At 49.0% G+C, this 24,759-nt stretch overlaps 1 protein-coding gene across 2 annotated transcripts in view; it reads right to left on the bottom strand.

Moving 5' to 3' along the window:
* LOC144768580 (sulfotransferase 1 family member D1-like) overlaps positions 1–23,062 on the bottom strand; it is a 348,385-nt gene extending 325,323 nt beyond the window's left edge. Inside the window, exon 1 of one of the 2 annotated variants that reach the window (XM_078652367.1) lies at positions 22,833–23,062. The gene's annotated coding sequence lies outside the window, so the exon portion shown is untranslated. The remainder of the gene's footprint in view (positions 1–22,832) is intronic. The other variant, XM_078652368.1, reaches the window with a different exon arrangement.
* Positions 23,063–24,759: the final 1,697 nt, after the last annotated feature.

The following is a 24,759-nucleotide window of genomic DNA, read 5'->3' as shown; positions in this document are numbered from 1 at the left end:
GGGGTCAGATCTCCACGCGCGTTCAGCTAAGCGCATCACGCGTCTGTCTTCATTGAGTCTGCCATCGTACCATGGGTTCGAGTTCTTGGTGGAGACTCTCTTCAATTGCAAGGGTGCGGCTTCGTTGATTATTGTAGACATGGAGTCTAGGTAGAGGATGGTCAATGAATGCACATCAGAGACGTCCGTCGGGGGAAGAAGGAGACTGCCTGTGTGGGCAGGCAAGGACTTTGGGTTAAGGTTCTTCAGGTCCCTCTTCCAAATCTTGGTTTTGGCAGGTTGCGCCGGGTTAAGTTTGACCTTTTCGTTGATGAAGAAGGTGATGATGTGGTGGTCTGACCAGTCGCATGGTTCGATTGCGACTAGTTGGGTAGAGTCTTCTTTGGCGATGATAAGGTCAATGATAGAGCCTTTTTCATGTGTCGGACCGTTGCAGATTTGGGTGAGGTCAAGCGCGTCGAGGAAAGTCTTAAGGCTCTTCACCACAGTGTCTTTCTGGTCATTCCAGTGGAGGTTGAAGTCTCCCAGGTAAATTTGATTGAGCTGTCGACCGGCGTTGGTGGATATCGTGTCCATTAGTTGTTGGGAGAAGATGAAGTTGTCACCGGGTGGGTGGTAAATAACATGAAGGGAGCACACAGGTTTGCCCTCACTAGTAATATCAAGGCAGATGAGTTCGCAGGAGGAGAGGGAGGGGGAGGGGCCTTCCGTGACAGCTAGGTTGCTCCTGTAGATGCAAGCGATTCCCCCGCCCGTCTTGCCGTTCCTGTCGAGTCTAATAATGAGATAGTTGGGGGGGACTAGTATGTCCATTATAGGTGTGGATGTTTCAGTTAACCACGTTTCAGTCAGAATGGCTGGATCAATGCCCCTTGATAAGATGAGCTCCGCGATGCCAGAGGAGTGTCTCCGGGCCGATCTGCAGTTGAGCAGGAAACACTTTAGTCTAGGGGTGAGGAGGGTGGGAGAATGTTCTAAGGAGAGGGGGATATTTTTGAGATTACAGGGGACAGAACTTCTGTCGCTCAGTGTGGGTGGCCTGAGGGGATTTGTGAGAATCGTGGGTATGGGGAGGTGTGTTGTGGGTGAGCGTTTTGTGGGACCTGGGCCATAAGAGCAGAGTAGATTGTGTAAGTCTCGGCCCGAGAGGGTGTTTAGGGTGCGACGGGGACTGCCAGTGGCCTTGCGATCAGGGATAGAGGGCCAGCGCGGGGAGAGCAGGGTGGAACGGTTTGAGGGGCGCATGGAGTCCTTGTTGGGCGGGGAAGTGTAGGGTAGTGGGTGCCTGGGGTGTGTGAGAAGAAGTTCTTTGATGGTGTGGAGCTCTTCCTTGACTTGTAGGAGGGTGGAGATGATCATGTCCAGTGTTGGATTGGGGATGGAATTGGAAGTGAGAGCAGGGGGTGAGTGTTTGAGACGGGTAATGTGGTGGGAGCTGGATCGAATGTGACGGGATGTGCGCGCGATGGAGCAGGGCTCTGCGGTCCGAGTAGGTGGGGTAGCGTTCGGAGGAAGAGAGAGTTTGTGAACAGGGGGCGGGGATGAGGACAGGGGGCGGTTGATAGCGTGAGTGATGGCGCTTGTGGAAGGCGGTGTGGGTGAGTTGGGGGATGAATGTAGACTGGAGAAGGAAGGAGTGACAATAGGGGGGTGAGGGCTAAGAATGGGAGGGGATAAAGGATAAGGGGTTAGGTTGAGGGAGGTGGTGTGTACCGTGAGTCTGGCCGATGGGGTGGGGTAGTGGGGAGTGAGAGTGGGGGGCGAGAGGGGGTGAGGGTTGGTCATGTCGCGGGGCGCGGGAGGTATGCTCAAGGTGGAGGAGGTGGGTTCTGCGCGAGTTGTGTGAGGAGTGGGGTGGGGAGTAAGGAGGGTGGGGGTATTGGGGATGTGTGATGGGGGATGATAATCACCAATGCATGAGGGGTGTGGGGAAGTGAGATCGGAAGGGTGATCGATTACAGCAGCATCTGCGACGTTTGCAGAGGTTGTGTGGTGGGGGGTGAGGAGGGTGGGGATAACGGGAGTGAGCAAAGGGGGGTGATCTTCGCTAGTGCATGGAGGAATTTGGGGGATATGAGCGGGTGGTATGAAATGGGAAGTATGATCAGGAGGGTGACTGATTACCGCGGATTGGGGAGGGGAGAGCTGTGAGATGTTTCTCAGCTGTGATGGGGTGCGGTTGGTGTATATGGGGGAGAGGTCTATGTCTGTGATTGAGAGGTGTGGGGCAGCTACAATAGGTCGGTGGGTGATTAAGGTGCAGGGGGTAGAGGGGGAGAGATCTATGTCTGTGATTAAGGAGTGTGGGGTAGCTACAGAAGGTGGGTGGGTGAATAAGGTGCTGGGGGTAGCGGAGAGGTGCGTGTCGTTTTGGGGCTGAGCTATGTTAGCTGGGTTGTGATTGGAGGCTGTGCGGTTAGGGATGTGAGGACTGGGGGTGCTGTGAGTGGGGGTCCGTGGGTTGGAGAGGTGCTGTTTGAAGGTGGGGAACATGTTGTCTAGTAGTTCCAGGTTCCTGTCTGTGGATTGAATTAGGACAATCCCGTTATTGTAGATAGTGATGGTGGTTCTGCCTGGGAAGAGTTGGGATGGTGTGATGGAGAGTGTTGAGCCATGAGCGGATTTCCTGGTAGAGGAGACGGTGAGTAAGGTGCAGAACACTTTTCTCCATTGGACTCTTCGTGTGGTGTGGAAGATGATATCAATATTCATGGATCCATTCACCGGTGAGAAATAGGTGTCGACAAAGGGGGTTTCAGGGTGGGTCCTAAGGAAGTTATGTTTAAAGCGCTTAGCGGCTTTTTTGTTGGGTTATGGTGGGTAGATGATTTTATATGTGTGTTTGCCGATGAGATCCATGTTGGGTAGAGGTAGGCGTAGGAGGGTGTACAATAATGATAACGGGAGCAAAAAACAAGTGCAAACAACAAATTACATGTAACGATAGTGACAATGGTGAGCAGACTGAGTATATGAGGTAGCAGTCAGAATCAACAATGAAATTAGTGACATTATAAGCAATCAAAATATATGAGGTAGCAATCGGTACGTCACAAGAGAAAGTGAACTGGGTGCAGGTTACACAAGTGTATAAAATACAAGTAAAAATATAATAGTGATATACGAGGTAGCATTTACATTAGTGAGCAATCAGAGTACATGAGGTAGCAATCGGTGCGTCACAAAGAGAAAGTGAACTGGGTGCAGGTTATAAGGTGTACAAGATACAAGTAATAATATGATATAGATAAAACATTGTCTAAACATTAACAGAGGCAAAAACATTGTCTCTAACACAAGAGGTAGTGGATACACATAGTGTGAACCCAGATAAAGAGGTAGCAGACTGTGTGTTACCCGTGAAAGTGAACAGAGCGCCAGTTACAAAAATGTCTAACATGCCGGTAAAGGTATAATACTGCAAAAATGTCAACAAGACAGGTAGAGGTATAATACTGCAGAAGAGAACAGACATTCTGTCACTAGTGAACATAATACAAGTAAAAATATAGTGTTGAGGTAGTGATGAGGTAGACCCTAGGAAGTGGAGTAAACACCAGGGTGTAAACCCAAGCTAGCCACCCGAGAGAGAGACTGGGCAAAGATGGCCGCCCCATATGAGGAGAAGAGACAGTAGTCCTCTTTTTATTTTTGTGGCTTTGTGAGCAGGGAGGGCAGTTTCGTTTTCAAGCTAGCCCAGTTCCAGAGTTGCTGTGAGGGAGTCTTATCTTGAAGGGGCCTCGTGGGCATCTGAAGGCACAGGAGGTGATTTATTGCCTTTCTTTTTAGCACCCCGCCATTTTGAACAAAGGGTTTTGCAAAAGTACAAGCGATGGTCAAAAGAAAGACCTTTTTTTTTTTTTTTGTCGTGAAGCCTGTGAGTTAGGGGGGGGGTTGCAGGTTTCCTGGTGAATTAAACAGCGTCCCCGAGCCCTCCACTGCCCTCAAGACTGTAGGAATCCTCTGATGTGGGGCGGGGGGTAATTGTGACTGTAGGAACCGGAGAGCTGCTCCCAAGGTCCCGGCGGCAGCCGGTGGGGGGGGACCGCAGGGTGTCACATCCCCAGAGGAGGAATCCCCGCTCTTGCCTGCAGGGCGCTCTGAGCCTTAGTGCTGCAGCCCCTTCCGTCACACCTGACGGCGCTGTGTGTTTCCCTCTGGTCTCGCTGTTAGACTAGGGACTCCACTCTGGTGGTTCCCTGGGCAGCGTCTCCACCCTCCCTCTCACCTCCAGCTTCCGAGGGTCCGATGTAGAGAGGGACAGGTTCAGCTGAGTGAGCCTCTCAGATAAGTGAGGCTCACCGCGGACCTGCAGCAGGATTCCGGACTTCACCGCTATGCCAGTGGGGGTGCCTCCAGGCTATTGCAGGTAAAGATCTCCGACGCCGCTTTCCATGCAGGGGTTGAGGGGGGGGGAGGGTCCGCCAAGCCTCCAGGCTATTTCAGCAACAGACGCCGTATTTCAGCAACAGACGCCGTTCTCCATGCAGGGGGGGAGGGGGGGGGGTCCGCCACGACCCGCTTCAGAGCCGTTTCAGTCCTGGCCCCAAAACCCAGCGTCCTCCGAAGTGCTCTCCAGTGCTGTAGAGAGAGCGGGCAGCGCTGGAAAGGGGGGGTCCACCACGAACCGCTTCAGTGCCGTTTAGTCTTGGCCCCACATCCCGCGTCCTTCGCCGTCTTCCCGGTGCGTCACCAATACAGAATCGGTCGAGTGACCAGCAGGGATCCAGGCATTCACAAAGTCCGATGCAGGCGACGGCGAAACACTGGCGGGTCACCTCAGGCGAACACCCCCTCTGGTCCGGTCCAGTCGTCCTGTGCTCCTCCAGTGTTCCGTTGTGGGTCGCGGGGGTCAGTCGTCCGTCCGGCGCCTCACCGACATCTGCCGCAGGGATCCTGGCATTCCCCGCCGTGAAGTCCGGTACAGGCGATGGCGAAATTCTAGCGGGTCCCTCGGGCGAGAACTCCGGTGGTCAGCTCCTGTCGTCCAGTGCTCCTCCGCTGTTCCGTTGCGGGGGACCTAGTAATCCAAGCAGTCCAGTTACAGCGACAATCCGGTTACTCTTAGAATCCAGTTACTTTAACACTCCAGTTACTTGTATACGTTCCAAAGATGCCGTGTGCTATCAGGGGATAAATCCAGGAGAGGGATCCCAAGCACTAGGAGCTCCGGAGCTGGAGCTCCTACCAGGCGGCCATCTTGATGATTTTTTTTTCGTTTTTTCGTTATTTACAATTATTTTCAGTAGGGGGCAGGGGCAAGATGTGGTTTGGCCGTCTGGGGCGGAGCCTGCACAGGCTTAAAACTGGTGGTCCGTCCAGGCTCCCCACCTGACCCAATGCTGTGATCACAGGCACATGTGCATTTTAAAATCGCTTCCTAATACTTATCACACTGGGCAGTCCTCTTATGCGAATCGATGTGTGTGGCCTGTCATAACCCCCCTGTGTATTTAGTTAGCAGACTGCAATGTCGCTCTAGGCCCTGGTAGGACACATATGCAATTAGAAGGTCTCTTAGTTCACTGGTAGGGTGTTTACTAACACCGAGGTTCATCACACTACATAAATGTAATACAGCGGATGATGCAAATGCCCATAATTACCACATTACAAACTGGGGCTGGTTACATGACAGTGACACACACTGTACATGAACTGAAGCCTCAGTAAGGTATGATGGAAACGCATACTGGTACGTGGGACCCTTCCATCAAACATGCTGCGGGGCATTAGGTTGGCAGGGTCTGTGATGGACAGGCGAGGGCAGCAAGGGTCTCTAGTAAGCAACAGGGTCAGTAGCAGGGTGCTCTGCGGAAGTTGTCATTCAGCAAAAGGGTGCGGTGGCGTCACAGAGGGCACGATTCATATAATTTCCAAACCAGGTAAGGAGTGCACACTCGCGCACAGCAGAACATGCGGTAGGATTATCAGTTACCCTTGGGAGAACCTTGTTTGGGGGCTCCTGCTGGGATCAGCTTGCATTTGAGACAGTTCAGCCCCTTTCATGCCCCCCTTGGAAAAAGTACCGACAGTGCACGGGCCTACTCTTCCAATTTCTAAATGTTTTTCCATACAAATATTTGGGGATGGTGACGTATTTGCAATACGGTAACACAGCAGCAACCTCACTGATAGTAATAAGAAGAATAGGCGTCTCTACCAACTAGCATATAGGAGTTTCATTTTCATCTAAAAGAATCCTCTAAGTGAGGTTGTAAGGGTGGAACGCATGGCCCAAGGTGTACTGCAGCTTAACAGTATACGGGGGAGCCGGATTTCTGACACCTTTGGGGTGTGTAAGCATCCAGGGTCACAGATGGACAATAGACACTGTACATCTGTGATCAGACGGCAGCTAAGCAAGCGGGGTGTGCTGCACAAGTTGTCACTGCACGGAAAGGTGAGGTGCCACCAATAGTGGGCACAAGACATATTGGATCAAGCCTAATATACACCTGGAGTTCGCCAGGGTTTAACATGCAAATGGGTTTGACAAGCGTCTGGTCAATAAGCATAGTAGGTGCACCCCAGAACAATGAGTAGGTGGCAGGTTCCTGCAGTTAAGCTAATATGCCCCACTCGGTTAGCTATATCAGTCCCGCGGGGCAGGGACGCTGTCAACCAACATAGTGTGCCACCGTCCCAGGACATGGGGAGGCAAGGTGTCAAGCACTAATGCTCCTAGGCAATAGAACATTTGGCATGTCCAGGGTTTAACAATAATTGAAATTCAACGGGGCAGTTTGTTTTCCAGCCCAGTATCTGCTCAGTGTGGGCAGTGTGATTTCCCCCCCCCTCCCATCCGTGTATATGTAGAGTGGGGGTGAGCAGGACTGAGTCAATCCTTAATGTCAGACACCAAAGTACAGGCGGTGGGCACTGTTTAGAATCAGAATCCTATGAGCCGGCAGGCCTAGGGGGTCTCACAACCAAGGGGAGCTGAGCTGGGGATTCCCACAGGAATAGGGGATGCTGGGCAAGGACAGGTAGCCCCCCCCCCTTGCTCATTGTCACATATTCATAGTCATGGACACGCAGGTGCGTAATGATTAAGAAAGCAGAGGACCGTGCACATGCCAAAGCATACCCCTTCTCGCCCTAATAGCCTAGAGGAGGCAGGCGGGTGTGGGAGCGGTCAGCTAACAAGTAGGCTGCAGTCCCTTAGATGTGGTACAAAAGGGGGTGGTGATGGACAGATCAAACCCAGATCTTTTGACTGGGTGTGAGTGTTTGATTGGTTCAGATGCTCCGTCGATCACCACCCCCTTTTGTACCGCTTTTGGCCGCCATAAGTGTGGCAGGGTATGCTCAGACGTGAGTCCCTTGCTCACTTTGCCACTGGATTCAAGCAAGCCGGGCTGAAGACGGCTGTAATGCCAGAAACCGGTCCTCGGAAGCTTTTTTCCGGTCCAGGGAAGGCATGGCTTGGCAGTTCGGGCTGGACTGTTCCCATGAGGCACAGGGTCAGACTGATTTGCATATAGCCATGTCTGAACTGGGGTGGCAGAGTGGGCTAAAGAACGGTGATGGATCAAACCCAGATCTTTTGACTGGGTGTGAGTGTTTGATTGGTTCAGATGCTCCGTCCATCACCACCCCCTTTTGTACCGTCCCTTAGATGTGGGCACAGGTGTGCAGGACACACAGTGCTAGCTGGACGGCAGCTAGACGAGCTCAGCAAATTCATAGGGCTGTTGAGCTGTGGTGTAGGATTCCGCCCCGCCTAGAGCCGTCATGGGGCAGAGTCATGTGAAGCAGTGGAACTTTCCCACAAGTGGATAAGTTCTTGGCACAAGTTCACAGGCCAGAAGGGCTTTGGGTTCATGAACCACTACCTGATCCTGGCTAACGTCAAGGGCTATTGGGATATAGAGGTGTTCATCTATCAACAGTAGAGAGTGATCCCTTTACTTGAATTGGCAGGGGGCCTGTCAATGGGAACTTGCAGGTGAGAAAGGAGCTGTTTGGTGGGGGGCTCTGTCAGCGACGGTGGCCACCGCCAGAGCTGTGGCGGAGTTACAGGGCGATCTGGAAGCAAATGGGTACAGAAGGGTACCTCTGCACGGCACATAGGGGTGCCAGAGCCAAAGCCCAGGAGCCTCATGTGAGGTTCCTGGAAACCGTGTCGGCGCCCCGTTAGTCCTTCGGGCGGTTGTGGGCCGGAACAACCGGAGGCTTGCCTTGCTACGCTCCGCCCTGAAAGGGGCGTGAGTAAGAAGGGACCACGTGTCACGGGATCCGGCAGTAGGATCACCAGAAGGGGCAGCACAGATGGGGTTCGCCCCACTGCTGCTCAGCTCATCAGGCAGGCAGGTGGTGAGAATGCTGCCTGCCCTTGGATCGCCCGTAAGATAACCCACCATATTACATAACGTTGTATGTAATAAACCTGCAGCATATTTTCCCAATACAAAATCTGTGTGGTGTGTAATTATTTGCATGCAAACTATGTGCTTGGGGGTGGGGAGTGTTGCCATGATGGTAATATGCGGCTGCCCGAGCCACCGCAGGAGGCCACTCAAGAGGGCGGCTCTCTAGTGGCATCGGGCAAGCCACACCCCCTTCCCCTTGAGGTGGCAGGGACTCTGGGGGAGTCCCCTTCTGAGGCACAGGCGGGTCCGCGTCATGTCCGGTGCGAGAGGTGGGGTGAGGGGTATATAGGTCCCCCTCACCCTACTTACGACCTCTTTGTCGCGCCGGACATGCCGCGCTCACTGCCTCACTGGACACGCCGTCTCCCACCCTACCGCTTACCCGGCGTGGCTGGTGGTAGGAAGTATGGGGAGAATGTTGTAATCTTGTATCTTTTTCGTTGCAGGCGGAGTTACAGGGCGATCTCGCAGCAAATGGTTATGGAAGGGTACCTCTGCACGGCACATAGAGGTGCCAGAGCCAAAGCCCAGGAGCCTCATGTGAGGTTCCTGGAAACCGTGTTGGCGCCCCGTTAGTCCTTCGGGCGGTTGTGGGCCGGAACAACCGGGGGTTTGCCTTGCTACACTCCGCCCTGAAAGGGGCGTGAGTAAGAAGTGACCACGTGTCACGTGATCCGGGAGGAGGATCACCAGAACGGGCAGCACAGATGGGGTTCACCCCTATGCTGCTCGGCTCATCAGGCGGGCAGGTGGCGAGAATGCTGCCTGCCCTTGGATCGCCCGTAAGATAACCCACCATATTACATAACATTGTATGTAATAAACCTGCAGCATATTTTCACAATACAAAATCTGTGTGGCGTGTAATTATTTGCATGCAAACTATGTGCTTGGGGTGGGGAGTGTTGCCATGATGGTACTAGAACCCACGCTCAAGATTGGCCATGGTCCTTTTAAAAGAGCCATTACCTGGAGGAGGGCGTGACCACCCTCCTGAATCCTAAAGGCTGAGGCTGGGGATTACTGGTCAGCTGCTGACTGCAAATGTTGTCCCACCCACCCTCACCTAATAGGACAGCGGACATTGCAGCCACTGCTCACAAAAGGGGGACAGGATCCACAACAACTAGCATGAAGAAACTGTGTCAGCAATGCGTTTAGGGCAGTTGTTGGACCAGCGAAAAGAAAGCTGCCAAAACAGTGGTCGTTGGGATGCCAAATGGCAGGGACACTTGGGGCGGAGACAGCACAATTAAACTGCACCAATAACACATAAGGGTGGCCAGTATGCCGTCAGAAAGAAAAGAGTTGCAATAACAATGGTCCTTGGGATGCCTGGCGGCTGGGACACAAGGAGGCAACAGAGAGAGCCAGAGGGGATGGCCGCAAAGCAGAAACGGCACTTGCAGCACTGGAATGCCCGGAAAGAGCCTCGGATGTCACACAACGGTAGCAAGGGAAGCCTAGTTGCTGCTCCCATCTCTGAGGGACCTTCATCTCCAGTGCATGGACAGGAACCTGTGTCAGATGGTGCTGTGAAAGATGATTCACGGCAGTGGTTTGACTTAAGGCTTTGGATCAATTATTTATGACTGTATGATTGAATTATGATGTTCTTGCGTACTCTAAGGCGTATATAAATGATCAATTACTGTCATGATTTATGACCATTTTATGATGTATGACTTGATGTAATAAACGGCTACCCTTTACCTCCACCCACGGTCTCTGACTCTTATATAAAGTAGTTGTTCTGGGGCAGGTTAAAGTAACTTGTCAGCTCCTGCTCTTCTCTTCGGAAGCAGTGACACAGGAACTTCTTAAGACTAGGGCTTCAACATGTGGTCACAATAGTACAAGAAGGGTGTGGAAAAGCACATGGAGGAACACAGAACTGAAGAAAACCTACAAGGAGGAGCACAGAACTGAGAAAAAACGTCTGGCTAGACTGGGGTACAGGAAGGATGTGTGAGTCAAGTGGATGTGGCAGGAGAGGTGAGGTGTGAAAAGTTATGAGAAGAATGGGGTACAAAAAAGGTGCAATAAGGGACAGGAAGTGTACAGTGAGGCACATGAGGCATGTACTAAGGTACAGGAAGGATATGGGGAGGCACAGGAATGGTTTGGGTCAGACAAAGATGAGTTAAGGAACATGGGACCTCTGTGGTGTACAGATAAAAATGTCAGTGTGTAGGTACAGAGTGTGTATGAGATGTTACAGCTGAGGGAGTGAGGAGGTACAATAGTGCAGCAGGGATGCCATAACACATGGAGGAAACTGAATATTTACCTGGCCCTCCAATTATTAAATTGTGTTACTGATACGGAACAATAAACGAAAGTTAATACGTTTATCTTGGCAATCACTTTTGCCTATTTAGTTTTAATTATTTTTCATATTCAAATTTAGTCACAAAAAAGAACACATATCTACTAAACAGACAATCTCATTATTACAAAAACATCCCACAATGCATTGAATCTCCACATAAATGTGTCACAAATACAATTATACAAAATACAACAATATGGTGACAATTAATCTGTCAAAAAACAGTTGATATTTATAGATTCAATTCTCATTTGGTTGTAAACAAAATAAACAACTCAAGGATCTCCTAAAGTAAGAGGATAAATAATGTTGATACTCTGAGTGTCCGAGGATTTAACTGCCACTTATATCATAGCCGACGCGTTTCGTGTCCTGGTTTTTTTAATTGCCGGACTCTCATCAGGGCTGAAAATAAATCCTTTCTTAAAAACCGACTGTTTATGACAAAAACACAAAAACACAAAAGTGAATTTTAGTGTGCTTCCCACTATCTCTGAAATGCTCTTTTTGTCATTAGCTAAGGGGCTGCCCACATACCTGTATGATGCCAAACTTGGTATGTAGGCTTCGTATTGCAATACGAAGCCTACATACCAAGTTTGGCATCATACAGGTATGTGGGCAGCCCCTTAGCTAATGACAAAAAGAGCATTTCAGAGATAGTGGGAAGCACACTAAAATTCACTTTTGTGTTTTTGCGTTTTTGTCATAAACAGTCGGTTTTTAAGAAAGGATTTATCCAGCCCTGATGAGAGTCCGGCAATTCAAAAAACCAGGACTCGAAACGCGTTGGCTATGATATAAGTGGCAGTTAAATCCTCGGACACTCAGAGTATCGAAATTATTTATCCTCTTAGTTTAGGAGATCCTTGAGTTGTTTAATTTGTTTACAAGCAAATGAGAATTGAATCTATAAATATCAACTGTTTTTTGACAGATTAATTGTCACCATATTGTTGTATTTTGTATAATTGTATTTGTGACACATTTATGTGGAGTTTCAATGTATTGTGGGATGTTTTTAGGGCTCGGGCCTACGTCTCACGAAGTGGGGCGGGGCTTCCGAGCTCTAATGTTATAAAAAAAAAAAAAGTTCAGAAAGGGCTTTGGGCTGCCGCATTCCAGAAAGCGCGCGGTTTTTGCGTGTGGTATTCTGCCATGTGAATGGTAATTGGTCCAGGCAAGGCTGTGTTTAAGTAAGGCAGCACGCCATAGGCCTTTGGAATTTTTGCAATGTCCACTTCCTGCATAAAGTGTTCGGACACGCGCAGAAGAATACATAAATCCTCAATTACCAGCTGTCCGAGGTGCCGGTAATTGAAGGCAGATTGTGCTGGGAGCGTGTGCACTGGTGTGTTTTTTTTCCCTTGAGCTCTGTGTGTGCGCCGGCAAACCCGCGCCTGCTCTTTGACTGAGGTAGGCTAAACAAGCATTGGCAAAGCAAATAGGACTCTCCTATACAAAATCGGTTGGTTTTGTCAGAGATATGTTTAGCCATGTTGTACAGCAGCCTGGCTGCTATGCAGCACAGCTGAAAGTAAAAAAACAAACAAAGTGCTTTGATAAGCACTCGTGCCCACTCACCCGAACTCAAACTTTTAATGTCAAAATAGAAGATCACTTTAATTTACTGCCCTCATAACAGACCCCTTGCAGTAGCTCTCGTTGTCCTCTTACCAGATCCCTTGCATCTTCCCAGCTATTGCCAGATTCCTCACTTGCTCCCTGTCTCATCACCATGACTCACTCTCTCCACCCTTTCATAAAAAAAACACTCCACCTCGCTTTCCTCTCACTGGGAGCCTCACATTTACTCTCACAGTCCGGTTACCAGATTCCTACTGCCGTTGTACCAGATCACTCATTGTACTATCATTCAGTGTCCTATCATTAGAGACTTGCTTCACCCTAATGTTCATACCAGTTTTTCAAACTCATTCCCAGATCACTCACTCACTGCCCAAGCAGACACTGGTACATCCTCCTGTGACCAATGTCAACAGTTCCCTTTCACACAAAGCCTTCGCAGATCCCACGCATTCACTTCCCCCTCACACCTTTTCCCACACCTCCTGCTTCTCATACAAGCCTAGCCACTGATTTCTTGCACTAACAGCCTTCTCCTTTTCACGCACACTTCACTCCTGCTTCATTTCCCTTTTATTTTTCTGCCCCAATGCATTTCGTTCACTCATTTAACAGAATTATATTGTTTTTCCCTACAAAGGGAAGGCCTCCTTTACTTTGTAAAGAAGATATGGTTTATCTTGTAAGCAGGTATCTAAAAAAAAATGGGTGCTGCTCTCAGAAATACATTACTTTCAAAATCGCATGTACAAATTGCATGACCTTTATATACAGAGCTCAGTGTGAACGATGTGGCTTGTACACACCCAACCATACACACCCAACCATACACACCCAACCATACACACCCAACCGCACACCCGCACACACCCGCACACAACCGCACACAACCGCATACAACCGCACACAACCGCACACACCCACACAACCGCACACACACACACACAACCGCACACACACACACACAACCGCACACACACACAACCGCACACACACACAACCGCACACACACAACTGCACACACACAACCGCACACACACGCACGCACACACACAACCGCACACACAACCGCATGCCCACGCACACAACCCCATGCACACCACCACCACACACCCGCAGAGTAGTGAGTGCAGAGTAGTGAGGGCAGAGTGCAGAGTAGTGAGGGCAGAGTAGTGAGGGCAGAGTAGTGAGGGCAGAGTGCAGAGTAGTGAGGGCAGAGTAGTGAGGGCAGAGTAGTGAGGGCAGAGTAGTGAGGGCAGAGTAGTGAGGGCAGAGTAGGGAGTGCAGAGTAGGGAGAGGAGAAGTGAGTAGTGAGTAGAGTAGTGAGTAGAGTAGTGAGTAGTGAGTAGAGTAGTGAGTAGAGTAGTGAGTAGAGTAGTGAGTAGAGAGTGCAGAGTAGTGAGCAGTGAGTGCAGAGTAGTGAGCAGTGAGTGCAGAGTAGTGAGTAGTGAGTAGAGTAGTGAGTAGAGTAGTGAGTAGAGTAGTGAGTAGAGTAGTGAGTAGAGTAGTGAGTGCAGAGTAGTGAGTAGTGAGTGCAGAGTAGTGAGTAGAGTAGTGAGTAGAGTAGTGAGTAGAGTAGTGAGTAGTGAGTGCAGAGTAGTGAGTAGAGTAGTGAGTAGAGTAGTGAGTAGTGAGTGCAGAGTAGTGAGTGCAGAGTAGTGAGTAGAATAGTGAGTAGAGTAGTGAGTAGTGAGTAGAGTAGTGAGTGCAGAGTAGTGAGTAGAGTAGTGAGTTGTGAGTGCAGAGTAGTGAGTAGAGTAGTGAGTAGTGAGTAGAGTAGTGAGTAGTGAGTAGAGTAGTGAGTAGAGTAGTGAGTAGAGTAGTGAGTAGTGAGTGCAGAGTAGTGAGTAGAGTAGTGAGTAGAGTAGTGAGTAGAGTAGTGAGTATGGAGTGCAGAGTAGTGAGTAGTGAGTAGGGTAGTGAGTAGTGAGTAGAGTAGTGAGTAGAGTAGTGAGTAGAGTAGTGAGTATGGAGTGCAGAGTAGTGAGTAGTGAGTAGAGTAGTGAGTAGTGAGTAGAGTAGTGAGTAGAGTAGTGAGTAGAGTAGTGAGTAGAGTAGTGAGTAGAGTAGTGAGTAGAGTAGTGAGTGCAGAGTAGTGAGTAGTGAGTGCAGAGTAGTGAGTAGAGTAGTGAGTAGAGTAGTGAGTAGAGTAGTGAGTAGAGTAGTGAGTAGTGAGTGCAGAGTAGTGAGTAGAGTAGTGAGTAGTGAGTAGAGTAGTGAGTAGAGTAGTGAGGTGAGTAGAGTAGAGTAGTGAGTAGTGAGCAGAGTAGTGAGTAGTGAGTGCAGAGTAGTGAGTAGTGAGTAGAGTAGTGAGTAGTGAGTAGAAAGTAGTGAGTAGAGTAGTGAGTAGTGAGTAGAAAGTAGTGAGTAGAGTAGTGGGTAGAGTAGTGGGTAGAGTAGTGGGTAGAGTAGTGGGTAGAGTAGTGGGTAGAGTAGTGAGTAGAGTAGTGAGTAGAGTAGTGAGTGCAGAGTAGTGAGGGCAGAGTAGTGAGGGCAGAGTAGTGAGGGCAGAGTAGTGAGGGCAGAGTAGTGAGGGCAGAGTAGGGAGGGCAGAGTAGGGAGTGCAGAGTAGGGAGAGGAGAAGTGAGTAGAGAGTGCAGAGTAGGGAGTGCAGAGTAGGGAGTGCAGAGTAGGGAGTGCAGAGTGCAGAGTAGTGAGGGCAGAGTAGTGAGTGCAGAGTAGTGAGGGCAGAGTGCAGAGTAGGGAGGGCAGAGTGCAGAGTAGTGAGGGCAGAGTAGTGAGGGCAGAGTAGTGAGGGCAGAGTGCAGAGTAGGGAGGGCAGAGTGCAGAGTAGTGAGGGCAGAGTAGTGAGGGCAGAGTAGTGAGGGCAGAGTAGTGAGGGCAGAGTAGTGAGTGCAGAGTAGTGAGTGCGGAGTAGTGAGTGCAGAGTAGTGAGTGCAGATTAGTGAGTGCAGAGTAGGGAGTGCAGAGTAGGGAGTGCAGAGTAGAGAGTGCAGAGTAGTGAGCAGTGAGTGCAGAGTAGTGAGCAGTGAGTGCAGAGTAGTGAGCAGTAAATGCAGAGTAGTGAGTAGTGAGTAGAGTAGTGAGTAGTGAGTGCAGAGTAGTGAGTGCAGAGTAGTGAGTAGTGAGTGCAGAGTAGTGAGTAGTGAGTGCAGAGTAGTGAGTAGAGTAGTGAGTAGAGTAGTGAGTAGAGTAGTGAGTAGTGAGTGCAGAGTAGTGAGTAGAGTAGTGAGTAGAGTAGTGAGTAGTGAGTGCAGAGTAGTGAGTGCAGAGTAGTGAGTAGAATAGTGAGTAGAGTAGTGAGTAGAGTAGTGAGTAGAGTAGTGAGTAGAGTAGTGAGTAGAGTAGTGAGTAGAGTAGTGAGTGCAGAGTAGTGAGTAGTGAGTGCAGAGTAGTGAGTAGAGTAGTGAGTAGAGTAGTGAGTAGAGTAGTGAGTAGAGTAGTGAGTAGTGAGTGCAGAGTAGTGAGTAGAGTAGTGAGTAGTGAGTAGAGTAGTGAGTAGAGTAGTGAGGTGAGTAGAGTAGAGTAGTGAGTAGTGAGCAGAGTAGTGAGTAGTGAGTGCAGAGTAGTGAGTAGTGAGTAGAGTAGTGAGTAGTGAGTAGAAAGTAGTGAGTAGAGTAGTGAGTAGTGAGTAGAAAGTAGTGAGTAGAGTAGTGAGTAGTGAGTAGAGTAGTGGGTAGAGTAGTGGGTAGAGTAGTGGGTAGAGTAGTGGGTAGAGTAGTGGGTAGAGTAGTGAGTAGAGTAGTGAGTAGAGTAGTGAGTAGAGTAGTGAGTGCAGAGTAGTGAGGGCAGAGTAGTGAGGGCAGAGTAGTGAGGGCAGAGTAGTGAGGGCAGAGTAGTGAGGGCAGAGTAGGGAGGGCAGAGTAGGGAGTGCAGAGTAGGGAGAGGAGAAGTGAGTAGAGAGTGCAGAGTAGGGAGTGCAGAGTAGGGAGTGCAGAGTAGGGAGTGCAGAGTGCAGAGTAGTGAGGGCAGAGTAGTGAGTGCAGAGTAGTGAGGGCAGAGTGCAGAGTAGGGAGGGCAGAGTGCAGAGTAGTGAGGGCAGAGTAGTGAGGGCAGAGTAGTGAGGGCAGAGTGCAGAGTAGGGAGGGCAGAGTGCAGAGTAGTGAGGGCAGAGTAGTGAGGGCAGAGTAGTGAGGGCAGAGTAGTGAGGGCAGAGTAGTGAGGGCAGAGTAGTGAGTGCAGAGTAGTGAGTGCGGAGTAGTGAGTGCAGAGTAGTGAGTGCAGAGTAGTGAGTGCAGAGTAGGGAGTGCAGAGTAGGGAGTGCAGAGTAGAGAGTGCAGAGTAGTGAGCAGTGAGTGCAGAGTAGTGAGCAGTGAGTGCAGAGTAGTGAGTAGTGAGTAGAGTAGTGAGTAGTGAGTGCAGAGTAGTGAGTGCAGAGTAGTGAGTAGTGAGTGCAGAGTAGTGAGTAGTGAGTGCAGAGTAGTGAGTAGAGTAGTGAGTAGAGTAGTGAGTAGAGTAGTGAGTAGTGAGTGCAGAGTAGTGAGTAGAGTAGTGAGTAGAGTAGTGAGTAGTGAGTGCAGAGTAGTGAGTGCAGAGTAGTGAGTAGAATAGTGAGTAGAGTAGTGAGTAGAGTAGTGAGTAGAGTAGTGAGTAGAGTAGTGAGTAGAGTAGTGAGTAGAGAGTGCAGAGTAGTGAGTGCAGAGTAGTGAGAAGAGTAGTGAGTAGAGTAGTGAGGTGAGTAGTGAGGTGAGTAGTGAGTGCAGAGTAGTGAGTATAGTAGTCAGTAGTGAGTAGTGAGTAGAGTAGAGTAGTGAGTAAAGTAGTGAGTGCAGAGTAGTGAGTAGAGAAGTGAGTAGTGAGTAGAGTAGTGAGTAGTGAGTAGAGTAGTGAGTAGAGTAGTGAGTAGTGAGTAGAGTAGTGAGTAGAGTAGTGAGTAGAGTAGTGAGTAGTGAGTGCAGAGTAGTGCGTAGAGTAGTGAGTAGTGAGTAGAGTAGTGAGTAGAGTAGTGAGGTGAGTAGAGTAGAGTAGTGAGTAAAGTAGTGAGTGCAGAGAAGTGAGTAGTGAGTAGAGAAGTGAGTAGTGAGTAGAGTAGTGAGTGCAGAGTAGTGAGTAGTGAGTGCAGAGTAGTGAGTAGAGTAGTGAGTAGAGTAGTGAGTAGAGTAGTGAGTAGAGTAGTGAGTAGAGTAGTGAGTAGAGTAGTGAGTAGTGAGTGCAGAGTAGTGAGTAGAGTAGTGAGTAGAGTAGTGAGGTGAGTAGTGAGGTGAGTAGAGTAGAGTAGTGAGTAAAGTAGTGAGTGCAGAGAAGTGAGTAGTGAGTAGAGAAGTGAGTAGTGAGTAGAGTAGTGAGTAGTGAGTAGAGTAGTGAGTAGTGAGTAGAGTAGGGAGGTGAGTAGTGAGTGCAGAGTAGTGAGTATAGTAGTCAGTAGTGAGTAGAGTAGTGAGTAGAGTAGTGAGGTGAGTAGAGTAGTGAGTAAAGTAGTGAGTGCAGAGTAGTGAGTAGAGAAGTGAGTAGTGAGTAGAGAAGTGAGTAGTGAGTAGAGTAGTGAGTAGTGAGTAGAGTAGTGAGTAGTGAGTAGAGTAGTGAGTAGTGAGTAGAGAGTAAAGTAGTGAGTGCAGAGTAGTGAGTAGAGAAGTGAGTAGTGAGTAGAGTAGTGAGTAGTGAGTGCAGGTTAGTGAGTGGAGAGTAGTGAGTAGAGTAGTGAGTGCAGAGAAGTGAGTAGAGAAGTGAGTAGTGAGTAGAGTAGTGAGTAGTGAGTAGAGTAGTGAGTAGTGAGTAGAGTAGTGAGGTGAGTAGTGAGTGCAGAGTAGTGAGTATAGTAGTCAGTAGTGAGTAGAGTAGTGAGTAGAGTAGAGTAGTGAGTAAAGTAGTGAGTGCAGAGTAGTGAGTAGAGAAGTGAGTAGTGAGTAGAGTAGTGAGTAGTGAGTAGAGTAGTGAGTAGTGAGTAGAGTAGTGAGTAGTGAGTAGAGTAGTGAGTAGAGTAGTGAGTAGAGTAGTGAGTAGTGAGTGCAGAGTAGTGAGTAGAGTAGTGAGTAGTGAGTAGAGTAGTGAGTAGAGTAGTGAGGTGAGTAGAGTAGAGTAGTGAGTAAAGTAGTGAGTGCAGAGAAGTGAGTAGTGAGTAGAGAAGTGAGTAGTGAGTAGAGTAGTGAGTGCAGAGTAGTGAGTAGTGAGTGCAGAGTAGTGAGTAGAGTAGTGAGTAGAGTAGTGAGTAGAGTAGTGAGTAGTGAGTGCAGAGTAGTGAGTAGAGTAGTGAGTAGAGTAGTGAGGTGAGTAGTGAGGTGAGTAGAGTAGAGTAGTGAGTAAAGTAGTGAGTGCAGAGAAGTGAGTAGTGAGTAGAGAAGTGAGTAGTGAGTAGAGTAGTGAGTAGTGAGTAAAGTAGTGAGTAGTGAGTAGTGAGTAGAGTAGTGAGGTGAGTAGTGAGTGCAGAGTAGTGAGTATAGTAGTCAGTAGTGAGTAGAGTAGTGAGTAGAGTAGTGAGGTGAGTAGAGTAGTGAGTAAAGTAGTAAGTGCAGAGTAGTGAGTAGAGAAGTGAGTAGTGAGTAGAGAAGTGAGTAGTGAGTAGAGTAGTGAGTAGTGAGTAGAGTAGTAAGTAGTGAGTAGAGTAGTGAGTAGTGAGTAGAGTAGTGAGTAGTGAGTAGAGAGTAAAGTAGTGAGTGCAGAGTAGTGAGTAGAGAAGTGAGTAGTGAGTAGCGTAGTGAGTAGTGAGTGCAGAGTAGTGAGTGGAGAGTAGTGAGTAGAGTAGTGAGTAGTGAGCAGAGTAGTGAGTAGGGAGTGCAGAGTAGTGAGTAGAGTAGTGAGTAGAGTAGTGAGTAGTGAGTGCAGAGTAGTGAGTAGTGAGTAGAGTAGTGAGTAGGACATCACAGGCAGCAGCTGTGCAAGCTTCTTACACTCACAAGGAGACCACAGGCAGCTGAGTTGCAAGCTTCTCCCACTCACAAGAAGGACATCACAAACAGCAGCGGTGCAAGCTTCTCACACTCACAAGAAGGACATCACAAACAGCAGCGGTGCAAGCTTCTCACACTCACAAGGAGACCACAGGCAGCTGAGGTGCAAGCTTCTCCCACTCACAAGAAGGACATCACAAGCAGCAGCGGTGCAAGCTTCTCACACTCACAAGAAGGACATCACAGGCAGCAGCAGTGCAAGCTACTTACACTCACAAGGAGACGACAGGCAGCAGAGGTGCAAGCTTCTCACACTCGCAAGAACGACATCGCAAGCAGCAGTGGTGCAAGCTTCCCTTACACACTCACAGCAGGTACTGTGCCAAGGCAGCAGCAGCAACAGAGCAAGAGTCCCTTACAAAGAACAGGCACAGCACAGAGATGCACAATGCAATCTTCTCATACTCACAGGCAGCAGCGGTGCAAGCTTCTCACACTCACACGAAGGACATCACAGGCAGCAGCTGTGCAAGCTTCTCACACTCACAAGGAGACCACAGGCAGCTGAGGTGCAAGCTTCTCCCACTCACAAGAAGGACATCACAAGCAGCAGCGGTGCAAGCTTCTCACACTCACAAGAACGACATCACAGGCAGCAGCAGTGCAAGCTTCTTACACTCACAAGGAGACCACAGGCAGCTGAGGTGCAAGCTTCTCCCACTCACAAGAAGGACATCACAAGCAGCAGCGGTGCAAGCTTCCCTCACACACTCACAGCAGGTACTGTGCCAAGGCAGCAGCAGCAACAGAGCAAGAGTCCCTTATAAAGAACAGGCACAGCACAGAGATGCACAATGCAATCTTCTCATACTCACAGGCAGCAGCTGTGCAAGCTTCTCACACTCACAAGAACGACATCACAGGCAGCAGCAGTGCAAGCTTCTTACACTCACAAGAAGGACATCACAGGCAGCAGAGGTGCAAGCTTCTTACACTCACAAGGAGACCACAGGCAGCAGAGGTGCAAGCTTCTTACACTCACAAGGAGACCACAGGCAGCAGAGGTGCAAGCTTCTCACACTCACAAGAAGGACAACACAGGCAGTAACGGTGCAATATTCTCACACTCACAAGGAGATCACTGGCAGTACACACCACATGAACACACTCCATAACACATAGCAACAATACATTGGCATTTACAATGCCATTAGCTCAAACTCAAATAAATCCGAGCCCGATTGCATTTCTAATGCTTGTTGTAATAATGAGATTGTCTGTTTAGTAGATATGTGTTCTTTTTTGTGACTAAATTTGAATATGAAAAATATTTAAAACTAAATAGGCAAAAGTGATTACCAAGATAAACGTATTAACTTTCGTTTATTGTTCCGTATCAGTAACACAATTTAATAATTGGAGGGACAGGTAAATATTCAGTTTTCTTGTTAGTAGGCCCTACCTGTCCTCCTTCCTTCCTGGGCCAAACCCATTCTTTTTTACAAAAAAAATAACTCATGGAGGGCATGCAGTTCACTGGTAGAGAGTGGCAATATACAGTCATTGTGCAGAGGTACGATGAGGGTGTTGAGAGGTTTGCGTCAGATGTGTATGTGTGTGTGTAAAGGGTACAGAAACAGTGCAGGGATATGTGGTAATGGGTAGGTACAGTGAGGATGTGGCGAAGTCGAGTAATTGTTGAGGCAAGCAGTGTCTAACCAGGCGTGCAACGCCCATTGGGCTCAAAGGGCTTCAGGCCCCACTCGTGTGTGGCAGCCAGGGATGAGACAGCTTCCCGGGCACACACACAGCCACACCTGAGTACTTCACAGGTTTTTAAAATACCATTTGCTTGTTAATAAGGCTTTGTTGTTTTTTCACCCCTTCATAGAGCCCATGCATCTCCACTATGCTTATTGCTGGAAGAATCAGCCCCCCCGAAATTTTTTCTTAGCGCCAACCGACATTTGGCTCTAGTTGCGCTTCTGTGTCTAACATAGCTCAAAGAAGTCCAGATCCATTACATGTTTTCACTACAACGTTTGACTATGTGAAGTAGTTCCATTGAGTTTCACTGTATGCATATCTACTTTATGTGGATATCCCAAAAATGTTGAGATGGTAGTCTGCACCTACGTTTACACCCCTGGTTTAGGGAGTACAAGGAAAGTATGGGGAGGTAACATACGGGCTGGCGTTGGACGAGAGTGTGCTGTAGTGCAAGCATGTGGTTTGTACATCAAGGGTCGTGTGGGAAGGGAATACGTGCAGCGGTCAGAGGAGAGGGGAAAAAGTTGAGTGACAATTAGAAACTGCACTGGGAAGGTCAAGGGACGTATAGTGGCTGTACAGACGTGGGGCAGATTTACAAGCCCCTTGCGCTACTTTTGCGTCACTTTTCCCATGTTAAAATTGGTGCAAAAGTGGCGCAAGAGGCTTGTAAATCTGCCCCGTGATGTCTAGAGATACACGGGGTAGGTAGGAAGCTATACCGAAGGTGATGTGGGTAGTCGGGCGTTGCATGGAGATTCAGAGGGTGGGGATGTGCTGGGAGTATGTGTGGAGGCACATAAACGGTGAGGCTGGGTTTCAAAGTTTTTTTTTTTCTTCAGATTTATATAGCGCCAGGGCACAAGTCCTAAAAAAAGAAGTGGGGGGACGCTGACGTCACGACAGGAAGTGACGTCATGAAAGGTGGCTTGCACCATCAGATTCATTGCCTCCCCTCGCTCACCCCTTAGATGCGATTGCATCAGAGAAGTCAGCGCATGAGAAGCGTTCTGAATGAGCTCCGATCTCGCCCCAGAGAGGCCAAAGAGTGAATGTGTGGCTCCATTTGCTCCAGTTATGGAGCTCCCAGTAAAATAAGTGGGGGGACGCCGTCCACCCGCGTGGTACCCCGACTCGAGCCCTGTTAATAGCGCGAACTCGACCGGAAGGTATTGGAGCACTTTACATGAGCACCAGTTACGTTGCACAAGGACACATTCATGATTTTTGGTAGGCACGGGGAGATTAAGTGATTTGCGCAGAATCAACCGGTTCCCCATCTCCAAGACCGGCAGCTCTAGCCGTAAAGCCACATGCTCACTCGGTGTGTTTTACTATTCTTCATAGACGTTGTGAGGTTCACCGTTGCAGCTTAATAAACGCGTCCTCCTGGTGCTGCCGCAGGTACAGAATGCCGTTGACTAACAGGCAACATGACTCCGTAAAAGCCTGGTTGAGTGCACTTTAGGAAAAGCCCTTAACCTCAGGAGCAAAAGGCTGGGTGGGAAACAGGCGCATGCGTTCTTTATGCAAAAGAAAGGGGCGAGGTGTGTTTATGACGGCTGCTTGGTGAGTATGAAAAACATATCTGGCGGCAGGAGTGGCGTGTGAGACTGTGTGTCGACTCGTGTTAGAGCAAGAGAGGAGGAAGAAAAGTGTTTTGATGTGTTTGAGTGAGAAAGCGAAAGGTGTCGAAGGACCGATGTGAGTTCTAAGAATGGGACGTGCGAAGGAGAGGGGGCCAAGGGGAATTGTGGCGCGTGTGTGTGTGTGTGTGTGATGAAGAAGGTTCACTGTCTCTGAAGACGGTCTCCGTGGGATTTTGAGACTAATGTGTGTGCCACGGTTACAATGTATTTTATCAGTTAGTTAAATAAGAGGCTCCTAAATCTGGACTCTTAAGATTGATACACCAGATTAATGTGACGTTTAAACCTTTTTTGAACAAGAGCAAGATAAAAAAAAGAAAATACGCGGCCCTACCTGTTTCCTGTTCTTCTCTTCAGAAATCCTGCTGCAGCTCCCTTCAAACAATCTTCAAGAGTGCCGGACTCTTTCCGGCTTGTACCTCCCCGAGAGGCTTTGCTCCGCCCCTAGGTCCACTCTTGGACAATAGTGAGAGGCGCAAGCAAGGGGCGGCCATGTGACAACAGAGGGCTGCTGTGCCCCTCTCTCTGTCATCTGCGTCTCGAAGTTCTGACGATCACGAGTTTGTTTTATCTTGCTGTGTTAGATAACGCGAGCTCTGCCCAAGAACCTAGCAGAGCTTTTCCTGAGCAGAAGATTACATATTACAAAATGCTACATTCATTTTTTTAGGCATGATCTGTTGACACCAATGCAATGTTGTTTCAATTTTTAGCAGGCACAAACGTTTTATCTTGTATCTTCAGATTAATCACGGCATCAAAGAGGCGTTTATTAAACGTGGTCGTTGTAAAACATCAATTTAGAACTATCCATGACTCCGCTCCCTGATAACAATGACTCTAACGAAATCAGAGGTAAGTCAGCTTCAGTGCTTGATTTGTAAAAAAAAGAAGTGCCAGGGCACTTTCCGTATTCCCCATCTGGACCAGACGGGGACCTGTCACTTACGTTCTGTGGAGTATTTTAAGCTGTATTAACCGTAATCTGGCCGGAATTGCAACCTCCCGTTGGGATGATAGCACCACCTGCCAGTCTTCCTCATCAAGTTCCAACTCATCACCGTTCCATTTCCCCTCGAGAGCCTGCAGCGGATCCGCCATATTATTAATTAGTTTCCTGTAGATAAGGGAGATTGTCTTTTCGGGAACGTGTCCATCTAATATTCTATCCTCCATAGGGGAAGCTTCAGAGAGCGTGGCATTCCTAGGTACCTGGGAAAGGAAGGCATGCCGGACCTGGAGGTATCTGTAATGCTCTGTATCTGCCAGACCGTATTGTTGTTTCAGTGAAGCAAAGGGAAGGATTGTACCCTCCCACCAGACGTCTTTTATCCGCTCTATCCCAATGGTGTCCCACTTATCTAACCCCTTAGTATGCCAAAGGCACACAAGTTTCTCCGAACCCCACAGTGGTGTAGCGAGAGTGAGATTATTTTGCCATTGCATGTTCCTATTAACTGCATGCCATGCATGAGTGGAATGAGCCGTGGGTCCAGTCAGGGGAAATCTACGCGGCTCGGCATACAAAAGTCTATTATAGTCACCGCCAGGGAGCAGCCACCTGTCCATAGCATATCCCGGGTCATCCGGACGGCCATATATACCATGATTTATAGCCGCAAGCTGGGACGCCCAATGATATTTCCTAAGGTCTGGAAGGCTGATTCCCCCATCGTACCAATTAAGAGTTAGTTTAGAAAGTGCTATACGAGGTCTACCTTCCCAAAGGAGTTGCCTCTGGAGGCTCTCCACATCCCTGAAGTAAGACGCTGGGACCGGGTCTATCGCGTTTTGGGGTGCATATAGGAAGCGAGGCAAGGCCATCATTTTAAACAGGACCGCTCTTCCTAACAAAGAGAGGGGGAGGGATCTCCAGTGTGCCATATCCCTTTTAAGGCGCTGCATAGGAGGATCCAAGTTACAGGCAAATCAGAGCCTCGAGTCCAGCGTTACATATATGCCGAGATACAGAAAGCCCTCAGGCGCAATCTGGATTGGACAGTTTGACGGAATCCTGGGAGGGTCCCCATGGATGACATAAATCACTGACTTAGACAATTAACAGTAAACCCTGAGTATCTCCCGAATATAGCCAGTATATCCAGGAGGCCAATCAGCAACACCATGGGGGAAGTCACGTAGAGTAGGCTATCATCTGCATATAGAGATATCTTATTCTCCCAATCAAGCGACCACCTCATTCACTGGATTACCCAATCTTGCCTGATCCAGGCCACCAATGGTTCCAGAGCCAACGCAAA

Source organism: Lissotriton helveticus, chromosome 7 (assembly GCF_964261635.1).
Source record: "Lissotriton helveticus chromosome 7, aLisHel1.1, whole genome shotgun sequence".
In the NCBI taxonomy this organism is placed as follows: Eukaryota; Metazoa; Chordata; class Amphibia; order Caudata; family Salamandridae; genus Lissotriton; species Lissotriton helveticus.
Note: the sequence above shows the minus strand (reverse complement) of the source record. Positions and strands in the feature narration are given on the sequence as shown.